At 35.6% G+C, this 13,712-nt stretch overlaps 1 protein-coding gene and 1 long non-coding RNA gene across 3 annotated transcripts in view; both read right to left on the bottom strand.

The window, feature by feature from the left end:
• The window catches only part of Dg (Dystroglycan), a 38,629-nt gene extending 34,429 nt beyond the window's left edge, over window positions 1–4,200 (bottom strand). Inside the window, exon 1 of one of the 2 annotated variants that reach the window (XM_066300391.1) lies at window positions 3,706–4,200. The gene's annotated coding sequence lies outside the window, so the exon portion shown is untranslated. The remainder of the gene's footprint in view (window positions 1–3,705) is intronic. The other variant, XM_066300367.1, reaches the window with a different exon arrangement.
• Window positions 4,201–12,013: 7,813 nt separating this feature from the next.
• On the bottom strand, window positions 12,014–13,200 carry LOC136346948 (uncharacterized). Its single transcript, XR_010733391.1, has 3 exons — window positions 13,072–13,200; window positions 12,865–12,979; window positions 12,014–12,811 (listed from the first exon to the last, which is right to left on the bottom strand). It is a non-coding gene; the product is annotated as an uncharacterized lncRNA (long non-coding RNA).
• Window positions 13,201–13,712: the final 512 nt, after the last annotated feature.

Below are 13,712 nucleotides of genomic sequence, written 5' to 3'. Positions count from 1 at the left end.
AATTAGCGAAGGTGTTCCGTTTTTGGAACGGCACACTTTGTCTAGACTTTGCAATTAAAGTCGCATCCTCGATTTGCTCAGTAGGTTACCAAGGAGACATCCTCGACAAGAATAATTCTGTATCTGCCTGTTACAAACTCAAATTACGGCTATAGTCACGGACCCAAGCACCAGCCCTTGCAAGAGTTGGAGAAAATATTTAACACCTTCACTTAAAGCTCCCCTATAGTTTGTCTGAGACAAACGCCTGAGGGGTAATATACCGAAATATCACACGAAACTCCTATATAAGTTGTGTTTATTGCCCCACGTGCACCGTGAAAGTCAAATAGTGTGTCTAAAGAAAATAAACATAAATTCGTCAAATGATTGAGCCCAAGCCCAGACGCCGTAATTTTTCATGAGTAAACGTTATTTATTAGTTTTTCTCCGATTTTATGTGGCTAAAACCTCTTTCCGATAAGTGGCCATATTGGTTTCGTAAATTATTTTTGGAAAGTCCGCCCTTCCTCTCATGAGCGTTCGCAATCAGGCTACATTATTGCATGTTGTGCGGTTATATAACGATTGAGGGGTGTTTATCTGCATAACACAGGATTATGTTTAAAGGGTAGATTTTATCAACGCAATTTTTCGCATGATCGGGAAATAATTCAAAGTTTATGGGAGTTCGCACAAAACGAGTGAAATATTGTTCGAGGAAGTGAAGCCATGTATTTTAAAATAGAAGTTGTGGGCCACTTTCCAATTTTCATGTAAATGTAATTTTTATTGCTAAATTCTTGATGGCTCTAAAGTCATTCAGACGCTCCTTTGTCCTCAATTATTTAGCTCTATTGAGGAAGTTGGAGGCAAAGAAAATGCTCTAAAAGGCTTACTTTGCCAGGCCTAGCCGCTGGGTCTTCAGAAGCGTTCGTTTTCCATCGTACTCATTACTGCATGGCAGATTTTCGGGTTTTTCACTTCAGATTCCTTTTCTTCACGAATTACTGCTTAATGTAATTGCTCTCACAATTTCTTCAACTTAAGTACATTTTCAAGAGTCGTCGCAAAGGCATTCGGAGCTCGTGTAGAAACGATATTTAAGTAAAGATTGGCACCTCAAAAATGCGAAGCTAAAAATTTCTAATTAGCGGAGATAGTAAATGTCTTGAATTTTGGAAATTTGGGAAAATTTATTTTTGTAAGCTCTTTGTGTGTTATTGAATCGAAATTTTTCTCCGGCATGCGTTTCCCGTAGTTACCAAGAAACAATTTTTTTTGTGCTTGAGGATACACTGGATACATCGTTTCTTTGCCTTTCGATTCATATTATCCTAATCAATCGACTGCAAAATCTTATTGCCAGTAATTCTAATTTGCTTCAATAAACTCATTTTCTCAGCCGATATCTAAGGTATTTGCGCCATGTGTCGTTTACTTAAACTGCGTCGTCTGAGTAGTTGTGCATTTCGTTAAAAAAAGATGAAAGTATATAAGGTGTTTGAATTTTAATCCGCACAACTTGAACAGTGGATTGAACGTCGACAAATAATATCAGTTTACTATAAAACTCAACATCCAATAAGGTTTCCTTTAACAGATACAGGGGGTTCCAATTTAATATAATATTAAATTTGTTCGAAAAGGGCTAGATACTAACGAAATTTTGTAGATGTTGCCGACTATAAACGACGCATATGCTTTTCTGAAAAAACATTTTTTAGATTTTCGAGTGACATATCTATCTCTGCAAAATAAAGAGAAGTCTTGAATATCTTTGCGTCAAAGTAATTATTAAGTAAGTATCAATTTATGTAGGTACCAAATTAACATTAATATGTAAGTAAACGAAACGTGCAAGCAAATTATTAATTTTTTTTACTTGGAAACGGTGGAACGGACTAAAAAATCTCAAGAAAGAGAACATTTCTGCAGAAATGAACGAAGAATTCAAGAATAATTTTTATTTTCAAGAAAGCCAGCAGTGTATCACTTTTTCTGAAAAAATATCCCGTAACGTAGCGGCAGGCACGCCACTGGAAGTTAAAAAAAAATCCCCAGTGAAACATATGCGTGGTTTTTAGTCATCAACACCTCCAATATTTCGTTAAAAAACCTCTAACCCTTTTTGACGAAATTAAATATTTTACAATTTTCAAATTAAATTCAAATCCCCTGTATTTGCTAAAGGAAAACTTATTTCACGTAGATTTGTAATTGAACTAACATTATTTTTGATGTTCAATACGTTATTAAAATTATGCAAGTTAAAGCTGAAACACCTTGTATCAACGTTGTCTTGATAACATTAATTCTGAACACATTTGGCATCTGCGGATGAGACTCACTAATTTATATATCTTGCATTAAGACTAATTAAACTAAGACTGATTACAAAGATAAGATACTCTGAGAACTCGCTACATAATCCATTCAACCAATTACTATAGGAAGCCACACACATGACGAGAAAGACTAAAAGATCGCCCCTTAATCAGGTACGATGGAGAAACAATAGTCACAGCTGGGTCATTCTGAACCCTCTGAACCTCTACCCGTAGGGGAGCCTCAGCAGGGTAGCGGTGAACCCGTCGACATACGAGCGAACAACTACTGCTTCTGTAATGACCTAAAGTGCAACAAAGCAAATTGGTCTTCGTAGGCTTAACTTGTGTAGATCCCCGGTGATAGCAACGGATATCACCCTTGAGGAGGGCAATAGCAACTGAAACATCGTGCTCGATATTTAGTGCTAGAGCATAAAGAACTTGATAAGATCCAAACCTGCACTTAAATTTAATAATAAATAAACGATAAAACGTATTTAATAAATGTTTTAAAACTTGGTTAATCAGTTGGGTTAACGCAAAATTTGTAAACGTTATGGCAACTTTACGTAGAAAGTAATTTCCATAGAAATTGCGAAGCTGCCCAGTGTATCTTTATTACAATGTTTAAATGGATATTAATCTTAGTAAAGTTGCCAGGATATATTCAAACTTAGACTACTATAAATCGGGTTAATTTGACTTAAATATGCATCAAACTAGCTGCTGTATTGCAATTTCGACTCGGTTTAACCAACTTTACGTTTGAAAATAATTTTCAAAAATTGGATATTTTCTCGCTGATTAAGCTAGATATACTTTAAATTTCATCGGCTCAGTTCAATACTTCCACCAAGCGACTTCACGTTTCGAAATTTTTTGCAAATACCTGGGGAAAATATTTAATGAGTACCTCCACTAATTAGTGAAGAATGGCACCCTCGACCTCCAGATTTAACCCTCGCAGACTTTTGTTCGAAATATTGTACAAAAACATTTTGTATATATTTATATACTTGCTGCTTATTTCTGAATTACGCGAACTTATATCCGAAACGTACAGATGCAATAAACAAAGTTAATTAATCTGACAATACTCCAAACACGTTTAGGCAGTAACTTTCAGTCATAAATTGAGCATTAATAGTTTCTATAGACAATGCGGATCTAAACAATAAAGTACTGTCTAGACTTCCAGGTGTTTCAAGTTTGAAATATGGATTTTTCCAGGAATGAAAGTTTTTTCTTTTGATTTATGATATGCATGAAGTCTGCGAGCTTTCGCTACTCTGACGAACCTTCTGGCAGTATTAATTGGTTTTTTGTAGCTTTTATGGAGGATGCGGACTTTTTATCACATAAACTCCTTTCCTTAGATAAAGAACAACGTTCTTACCTGGATGCAAGCTGTAAAGGTAGAAAACTACGAAGAAAAGTCTAATTTTGGCCGAGAGAACTGCACTACTCGCACGTAGAACCGGGCATTCCGAGCCGTGAAAGCTTTGCAAAGCTTCGTCGATATTAGTCCTGTTTACACTGCGCCTCGACCGTTTTCGGCAGGCGGTATGAGGACTCTAAAAGCTAATGCCCCTCCTTATTCATATATCCCAAATAAAAGACCCGGTCGATCTTCAAACAGCTGGGCCTTTCTAAACCGAGTTACCGATGGAACACCTCGTATATGGCTGGAACGAATGGCGGCTCGAAGGACCACGAACCGGGATTGCGATGTTGTCACAATTTACGTCTAAAGCCACAAACGCATAGCCGAAAACATCATCGTAATCCTCATTGTAAAAGCTCATTTGGACCGAACTAATGTAACGTAGAAACAAAATTTGTTAATGTGACTTCGATTTTTACTCCTAAATTTCTATCCAAAATGACTACACAATGTATTTTAGAATTTCCTGTCACTATGGCATCACCGCCCCTAAGGCCCCTTTCGCACCATCTCTCATTATCCGAAGAATTGTATGCTTATACTTCGTCCGAAATCAACTAGAGGTAATCAGCTGATCTCCCGTCATTCTAGAGTGCGAGTGGTGCCACCTACTGTAAATTTTAATCATTTCAGAGCAGTTTGCTGCCGGTCTCTCTTCTAGAGTTTCCTACATAATCGATTGGGAGTTCTATTTTATTGTTCAACAGAAAGATGTCATCTACTGTAGGTTAATGAGGTTTTCCAAGTTTTAAAATTTGAAAAATAGGGTGTTTTCTAGATTTTCCTAAAAAAATTGAGTAATTTTTTTGTTTATTTTCTAATTTTTTCATAAGTAAAGATAATTTTGCTCTTTTTTTACCGCATGTATTTCAAGAATCTAAAGTTCAACGGAAATTTTTCATTAATATTTCCAAAATTTTCCTCAGAGCTATATTTTAATGAAAATCACAAAGCAGAAAAGAACTTTCTGGTGATTCCCCAGAGACTCTTGATATTTCTGCAAATTTTTCTTGTAATAGTGTTGCTAGATGATTTTAATGTTCGTTAGGAAAGATTTTTTTAATTTTTAGGGAATTTGTTAAGTTTTTTTTATTTTTGGAAATTTACCTGCCAAAATTATTGGCAATAATAATAGTACTAGTAACGCGAAATCCTGCGATTAGGTCTTTTTTTCTCCCCAGTCCACCCTACCCTCACTATTGGTTCCATACGGAGTCCTCGGTGTGGCGGAGAGAACCTCTCACCTTACGAAACAAGCGCCGAGAACTGAAAATAATTTTATACGCACCTCCACTGGTATTCACCACTGCCTTTCTATTTCAGTTTTGAAGATTCGGAAATCTCCTGGGAGATGCTCCTTTTTGCTGCAGAGAATCCAGTGGTGCCCCTGTTATCGGCAAAGAATTACATTAACTTTTAATTTTAGAGAATCGAAGAAATTGAATTTTCAGCTGTTTAGCGAAATCAATTTGACTGGGGTTTCTTTTTCGTAATAAAAGCCCTTTGAAGAGGATCCTTTAAGCTTCGAGTGGCGTTCAAACTGCCGATCAAATAATACATACAGCGTGTCCCAGGGGATAACAAGTGGACAAATGAACAGATTTTTTTTTTAATTTTTGAAAGATGTTTGAGGATTGAGCCCTGATTGTTGCAAAATTATGGAACATAAAAAATGAATTGTTTGCACGTTATACAGGGTGTTTTATAACCAAATTTGTAAAAATTATCCCCAATCAAGTGTTTGTGTTTATTTCTCAAAATATGAAAAAATTCGACTAAAAAAGTTGTTTAGAATCTAATCGTACATCTCCGTACCAAATTTCAGGAATATAATTCGATTAGGCGCACATTTCTCATGGTTTGGGTAAACAAATTTGAAGAACCAATGGGGAAAATGGGGGGTCGTGTACACGTTTATCCTCTAACTTTTTTTTTTGCACACGTCAATGGAGCATTTGCTTCGTCATTCAAATTAGCCGTTTCTTCACCTGGACTACTTCATTCTCGTAAAATTTTGATTTGCTGCTTACTTTAGAAGATATTCCGGCTTATTGGCTCCCGCTACGTGGCTTCTATTTTTTATATGTGTCGAGAATGTAGTTCTAAAACACACTCCATTGTCTTGTGACTGCCTTGAATATATATATATTGCGAGTGAAGTAAATCTAGTTTTGGACTTAAAAATTATTATTGCTGCAATAAATTCACTTAAGCAAAACGAAAACTGGACGTAATTAATAAAAAATTATTAATTTCTAGTGGAGCGCAAGTTCCAGTGGCGTCGCTGCATTTGATTTGTCAGACGTCAGTGCGAGCGGCATTCTTTAATCTGAGCTCTAAATATCATTATTGGAATTTTTAACGGAGGGAGTCGTTCCTGAGGGTAACTATCGGTTTCTTAATGGCCCTGGCCCTTTCAATAGTTTTTTTTCAGGCCACTCCGTTGTTTTACAAATCTTCGTCCCGTCGCTCTTCATCAATCTCAGTTAGTTGATTCGATTTCCGGTTCGATCAATTTGATCGCACCAATGTCGTCCACTATTTCATCCTTCTCCTTCCAACGAAGTTTCGTCGTCCTTCTTCCAGCTCTGCTCCACATTTTTTCATTTCTACGCACACCATCTCGATTCCGATTGGGTTTCGGCCAAGAACCGGTCGGCACACGCCGCTTTCCGATCTTCGATGGAGTACATCCAGGTAGCTGGATCGAATTATTTTTTTCGCCTAGAGATAGCTGGATGTGCCATCACGCTGCATTGTGCCAGATTGCGAAGCTTCAAAGTTGCCTTCCGTTAACTTTAGATAAATTTTATTCCGGTGCTGAAGTCTGGATGTGAACATTTTCATCCAGGCCTCACTGCACGTCCCACAGCCGAAGCCAAGACAAGTGTCAGTCTAATTGTTTGCGGGGTTTCAATTACTCGGCTCCTAATTAGGCGTCAAACTGTGAACGGAATTAAATTATTTGTCCGGCTTTCAATTGCGGAAATTGCGATGCATATATTTTACGAACCCCGCAGGGACACAGTTAATAAAGGGTTTGCGATCGTCGTCGCCCTTTATTGACTTATTTGCGACCCAGCGTTCTTTTTAATTGAACGCTGACGAGCGGTCTGTTGACGGTCATCAACTTGAGTAAACTTGCCAGCTCGTATATGGAAAAGTGACACGTTTCATGTTTATTGAAGCGATAAAAATTTTGAGGAATTACGACAATGGGGGTAGAGTCCAGAAGTGCCGAATTTCCACTAATTCTCGATCTGAAATGTGGGCAATCCATTAAACCATTGTCAAGTCATACAACCAAATATCTACGGTTCATTTAAATGCTAATGGTATCTGCGTTAAAAGGCTGCGTCCGGTGGGCTGTCGCTTTAAAGGGTGAGCTTCAATTAAAATTTCCATAATCAGAAGCTATAGGAAATCCCGCCAAATTAAGCGTGAACTGTTCTTGCTACAGGAAATTTGGTTTTACTGCTGTGACGTTGAAATTGTGCACTTGTGACCACTCGCCTGAGAAATTTAAATCACGATCAAATATTCGTCCGAAAGGGGATTGTTTTGATTTAATATCTAATGACACTTTCCTCCATCCCTGTAGAACATGCAGCAAGGTTTAGCAAAAATGTATTCAGCCCCAATGTTACGCGTCATTGGTCAACTTACGGATAAACGGGTCTTGGCGAACACCAAACTTATGTGCACCTGGATCCGTGTGTAAAAAACACTGGATGGTTCTGCATTCTGTGTGAAGCCCTGATAGCGAGTATGCAAAGCATTTTTCAAATTATTTTTCAATTTTGACTTTCAACGGTGTCCCAGTGGTCATGGAAACGTACGTTAACGTTACAAAGACACGTATATTTATTAATTGTAACCTGTAGCAGCAGAAGCTCGAACTTAATAGTTATGATTCGAACATTCTAATATACCCCATTCAGCGGTCTTACTGGATGCATTGTAATTGTAAACGGTGCGGTAGTCGTAGAACATTATTGGCCCCCAAGGGGTAACCCAAGCTGACCAACCGAAGCTTATTTCATTTTCAATGCAATACTACTGGAACCGAAGTTCGTTTCTTAGGTGAACACCAGCTATCCCGAAATCAACCCAAAGTTTTCGCTATACAAGGTGTCGCGCTGACGCATGTTAAAAATGGTATCATGAGCTTATTTGAGTCAATAAATAAAGATTTGGTTCAAAAATAATTTCAAAAAGTGTCTCGTTTCGTCGCTATTGACGGTCAAGGACCTTGAAGATTTTGTTTTTATATACAGGGTGTTCCAGTTTATAGTAGCAGGACTTTAACAGTCGATAGAAGACCTTTTCTTAAGATGAAAATGTTATATAAATATATATTGAAGACAGCTCAGTTTTTGAGATACAGGATGGCCAACTTAACTTAATTTTTTTTTTTTTTATAATTCACGCAAATATTAAGTTGCAACCATGAAATTTGATATTTTGGGATTTATCGCAGTGCAGAATTTGCATGCAACACACTAGTGATTGTTCAAATTATGATAACTTTTTTGTGCCTCCTTGTAGTAACTTTTTTTTAAATCAAAATGGATTTCCCGTTCATTTTTTCATAAAAAAAGGTACTCTTGTTATAAATTGCTAGAAGTCGATGTTTTCGAGATATTTTGAATTTGGTCCCTAGCAGTACGACCTGTTTCCACAGGGGAGTTGCACTAACAAGAATAATGTAATTAATAAATAAACGTATAAAAATTGGCGAAATAAACTATCTGCTCTCAAATCACAACTTAACATGTATTTATGCTATCATCTAACAAAAAGAACATTGCGTATTTCGAAAAATGTTTGAATAAAATAGAGAAAAAGTATGCACATCATAGTAATTAGTACTTGGCAGGATGTCCTTTTGCTTTTATTATGGCAGCTGAACGTAGTGGAATTGAAGCTATTAAATTATCCGTCACATTAGAGTTGATTTTGTTCCATTCTTGTAATAAAGCACCTTTCAGTTCCTATTTGTAATTGGAAGTTTTCGAATACGTCTGTCTAGTTCTTCCCATAAATATTTGATCAGGTTAATGTCTGGAGATTGTGGTGGTGTATGTAACCTGTGGGGATTGCTATAGAGCAGCCACAGACGGACTATCTCTGCTGTACGTTTCAGATCGTTATCGTGTTGAAAATGATAACGACCCTCAAGGTGCCATCTTTCGGCACTAGTTCTTAAATGTTCTTTTAAAATATTAAGATAGACGTGTTTGTCCATAATGCCGCCATGAAAACCTAATTTCCCATTCTATTTTCTGCCATGCATCCCTATACCATTACACCACCTCCGCCGTGTTTGACGGTGGGCCTTAGATTTTCTTTATGTAACGGTGGTCCTGGTTTCCGCCAAGCTAGTTTCCTTCCATCGAAATCGCAAACGTTATTTTTACTTTCTTTAGAAAAGATGGCGATTTTCCAGAAGTCTAAAGGCTTATTAACATATTAATTTGGAAACTAGAGTCTTTTCTTCCTGTTTACTTTATTAATGTAAGGCATTCTTCTAGCCTCGTGAGTTGTGAATCAGGGAATTTCTAATGATTCTTGGTATAACACTCTTTCCAGGTATACCTTGCAAGGCCGAAGCAATGTTAGATGAACTTTTAAATGATTTTTTTACACATCTTAGTATAAAACGCTCATCTTAATTATCTAGTTTCAATGGTCTTCTAGTGCAATTGCTATTCTTCTCAATATTTCCAGTGACCTTATATTTTTTAATGATATATTGAATTGTAACATGACTTTTTCCTACAATCTCATCAACCTTCTTACTTTCTTGAAAATCCTTATCACTAATCCTTCTTCTTCGATTGTCGTTCCTCTACGTTTTGAACTCATTTTATACAGAGCGATACCAAACATCCACAAGGTTCTTAACGCACGATTCAAATACTTGTATAAACTTGTTTATAAAATTATTACGTCATTTGTAGTACTCGGCTGTTCGGCGCTTGTCGTGATTTGAAACAGCTTGGATACTTCTTTCCCTATTTTATTTGAACATTTTTCGAAGTATGCAATGTTTCTTTTGTTAAGTGACAATATGAATACATGTTAAGTTAGCGTTAAAAATATTAAATTATGTACTTTGTATAGACATAAATTAACAGAAATATATTCAAGAGGTTCTTGCACAAACTGTATTAAAAAGTAATTTTTTATTATATATGAATACTTGTTTCCGGCACTATATATAAATAGGTCTTTAAAACTTATTTATAATTTTTTTTTTCAAATAAAAAAAATGATAAACTTGACTAATCATCCACAAAAAGCAACATTTTCAAATTACAAATGAAAAAATATATGTATATATACATATATATATATATATATATATATATATATATATATATATATATATATATATATATTTCCATGGCATAGGTCCTTATGTGAAAAAAAAATTATTTCGGGTTTTAACAAACCATTCATAAGTTAGTTTATTGATGTTAAATCCCTCAGTTTTGAATAATCAGTTCTTCTGCTTTGAGTTAAATGATATACAACTGTTTAATAGTTGTTCTTTCTTCTTAATTAGTTCTCTTTCCTGGGTTTTTCCTATATTAAATCGAACCGCCAAATCACGCGCACTAAGTTTTTCTCTATTGTAAACTTCTATCACTTGCAGCTTTTCCTTTAAAGTTAACATACATTTTTTTGGAGCCACTACTAACTTACAAACACTATAAACACACAACGACAAATATTGCTGCACAAATTAACACCCTGTTGGTGGTTCGATCCCTGATGGTTCGAAATACCACTTTTGTAGGTGGTTTTTTCATTGATTACACAACATAAGAACTGCATCGCACATTCTGGAACATTATTATGAGTATCCAAACTACCTGCAGCATCAAGGAAAAAATTCGATAATCGTACTGATTGTGTCTCGTCAAGCAAAAACAAATGGAGTTATGATCAAAGCACCGCCGAATGTTGAATTATATGTGAATTGCCGATTAAAAAAACTCTTCTTAAATACACTCTCTTATCGGAGAGTAAAGGTTGCTCGTTTATGAGAGAAGAAATGTAAAAAGGAAGTTAAATTCAGTGTCCGCGTCCGTTTAATGGAGAATCCGTTTAATAGAGAAATATTTATTAGAATTTCTCTTATGTGTAAGAGTTGGTACCCAGAAACTGTCCGATTATAAGAGAAGTCTGCTTATCGGAGGTGTCCGCCAAGGGAGATTTAACTGTAAATGAATGGCTATAAATGGAGAATGCTTCGATGGATTTCAATGAAATCTATTGTCCATTTATTCACTAGTAAAGGGATTATTTTCATGCACTATTCTTAACTATCTGCCTACAAAAGTGACCAGAAATTTTCGCTGGGGAGCTGCATCGTATTGATTTGTTTTTCTGATAATACATTAGCCTTTTCTCTAACTTTTCAATATCTTGGAAATTTCTCGTTTGGTTAATATTTCATGTCAAAAAAAAATTATTTTCTTATACAGAACATGAATATGCCATCACTTCGATAATAATCGATACTTGTCGATATGAACGCTGATGTCACTAATAGAAAATGTCACGAAAATTCATCAAATTTTTTTAAAGTTTCTTTTGAGATCAGTGATGGCGTCCCTTAATGGAAAATGATCTATATGGTTAAAAATATTACTTTTTCATCATTAACTTCAATTATTTTTTATTATTTTATCTTAATTTATCCTTTATTATTAATTCAGCCTTAGCTGCATATCAGCCGGCCTTTCACCTGAAACCACTCAACTTTCAGATTATCTTCACAAAAACATTTAATTTTAAACATGTCAGGTATTTTTTCATTGGAGAACGCCATTATTGGTCTCAAAAGAATCTTACCATATTTTCCACCAATTCATTCGATTATCTCATCAATCATTTAATTGTCCAAGTTAATATTTTTTCATTTCTTCAGCTTTATACTAGTTGGAGTTGGTAGCTGTCCCAGCTGCTCCTAAAATTTTTTGAGTCTTGAGAAAGTGTACAATAGTTATTGGAACTCCCACACGGATATAAAGATTTATTTGCAACAAATATAAAAAAGATACACTCACTTTCATATAAAATGTCTCACTCAGTAATAATAAGGATTAAGTCATGTAAATTTGACAAAATATAGCTTTAGAACAGAGTATCAAAAGATCAATGTTTCAGTAAAAGAAAAATAACATTTATTAATTAAAAAGTTAATAATTAGTGACGTTGTTTTATACAGCGATGTAAGCATGTACTCTTCACAGCATGCTTTACAACATATGATCAATATCCTCCTGGGGTATGTCACTCCATGCTTCCTTGAGGTGGTCTCATAGGTCAACTAAATTGTTTGTAGGCCTCGGTAAATTTGAAAGATGTCACGCCCAAAGATGTTCAAAAGGTGATAGGTCCGGTGACCGTGCAGGCCAAGGCAGCATTTCAAATTGTGCTTCTTCCAGGTACCTTCAAGTAATGTTCGCGGTATGCAGTAAGGTCGGTGACAAAAAAACACTTGGCATTTGTTCTTTTTTACTAAAATACTGATCATTTGATGCTCTATTATGAAATAATATTTTGCCAAAATTACGATTCATTATTATTATAACTGGATGGTGCATTCAATATGAAAATGAGTACAATTAGCAGAAAACTAGGGAGCCTCAAAATAGGGGCGATATCAGTTAATTACTGCATTTCTTCTAAGAATCAATAAAAATCTCGAAGTTATCAGGTCGACAAATTTTGTTTGCCGGGATTAAGGTTGATATCGAAGAAATGTGTTGAGCATATTCCTATTTAATTAAGCACAACTTTGGCCAACATTACATATTTTCACAAATGAAATAGTGATTATTGGAACAATTCTCAACAGTCCACACTCCACTTCTAGAAATCGAGTTGTAGTTGTACAAAATACAATAATTAGTCAGAGTAGAGGTGATTACAGGATTGGAAATTTTCCAATTTTTATATGAAAAATCTTCGTCTTTATTCACCCAGTGCCACGTTTAGAGCGCACCATGTTGTAGATAGTTCCCTCCTATCCAGAAGGTGCCTGAAGGGGAACGTTTATAATTGAGAGTAGAGGTACTATTGTTTAGTATATACCTGTAGGGTAGCTTGAAAGACTGGTGGCAAGGGCGTCGTTTTGTGATTGAGTGAGCAACGAGACGAAAGCCTTATTTTGTTTGGCGCAATAACCCCATGCTTGCAAGAAAGTTACCTGCAGGAAGATGAATACTGAATAATAACTAAATAATAATGGCACATCTTATAGTCCAACATGAACATATGGCTCTTTCGTAGTCTTCTTACCGCATTTGCAGACACGACGTAACTATTAGTAGCCCTCAAAGAAATCCTGCTTGTTAGGTTTGATGGCACTGCAGTACTGAGTACGAGAAATGCGCTCAAAATGATAATTTTAGAGAACATTTTAATGCTTTTCACTTTCGGCAATAACTGATTCTTCAGTTTAGATCTTTACGATTTTATATACTGACAAAAAAAATTTATGTCGAAATTCTACAGGAGGGTATTATTATATATCACTTTTAGATTAAAGTACTTAATTTTTATAGAATCCTCGTGTAAAATGTGGAAATGGCGATTTACGTTTCTACGAATATGATTTGATACAACTTAGTGCGTTATCTTGATGTTTTGTATTTGCTGCAAATAGGTTTATGTACGTAGATGGCAATAATGCAATTTGAAAATTGGGTCACCGTAGATATCGTTACCTTAACTATTGCAAATGGAATATAGGCAAAAATTGAATTTATCCTTCACGAATATCGTTTCAAAAGGTCCCTTTCAGGGTAAATAAGATTCAAAATGAATTAAAAAAATTAAAGTAGCAATTCTAATAGTGGCGAAGTAGGGACTTTGTCCCAAAGTTCGAAAACACCGAATAAGTATTGTCCATCATTTGGGATTCTTTTAGTCGTAAGTTT

The sequence above is a fragment of the Euwallacea fornicatus genome, chromosome 2 (assembly GCF_040115645.1).
Source record: "Euwallacea fornicatus isolate EFF26 chromosome 2, ASM4011564v1, whole genome shotgun sequence".
NCBI classification, from domain to species: domain Eukaryota; kingdom Metazoa; phylum Arthropoda; class Insecta; order Coleoptera; family Curculionidae; genus Euwallacea; species Euwallacea fornicatus.
This window is presented reverse-complemented; position numbering and strand designations above follow the sequence as displayed.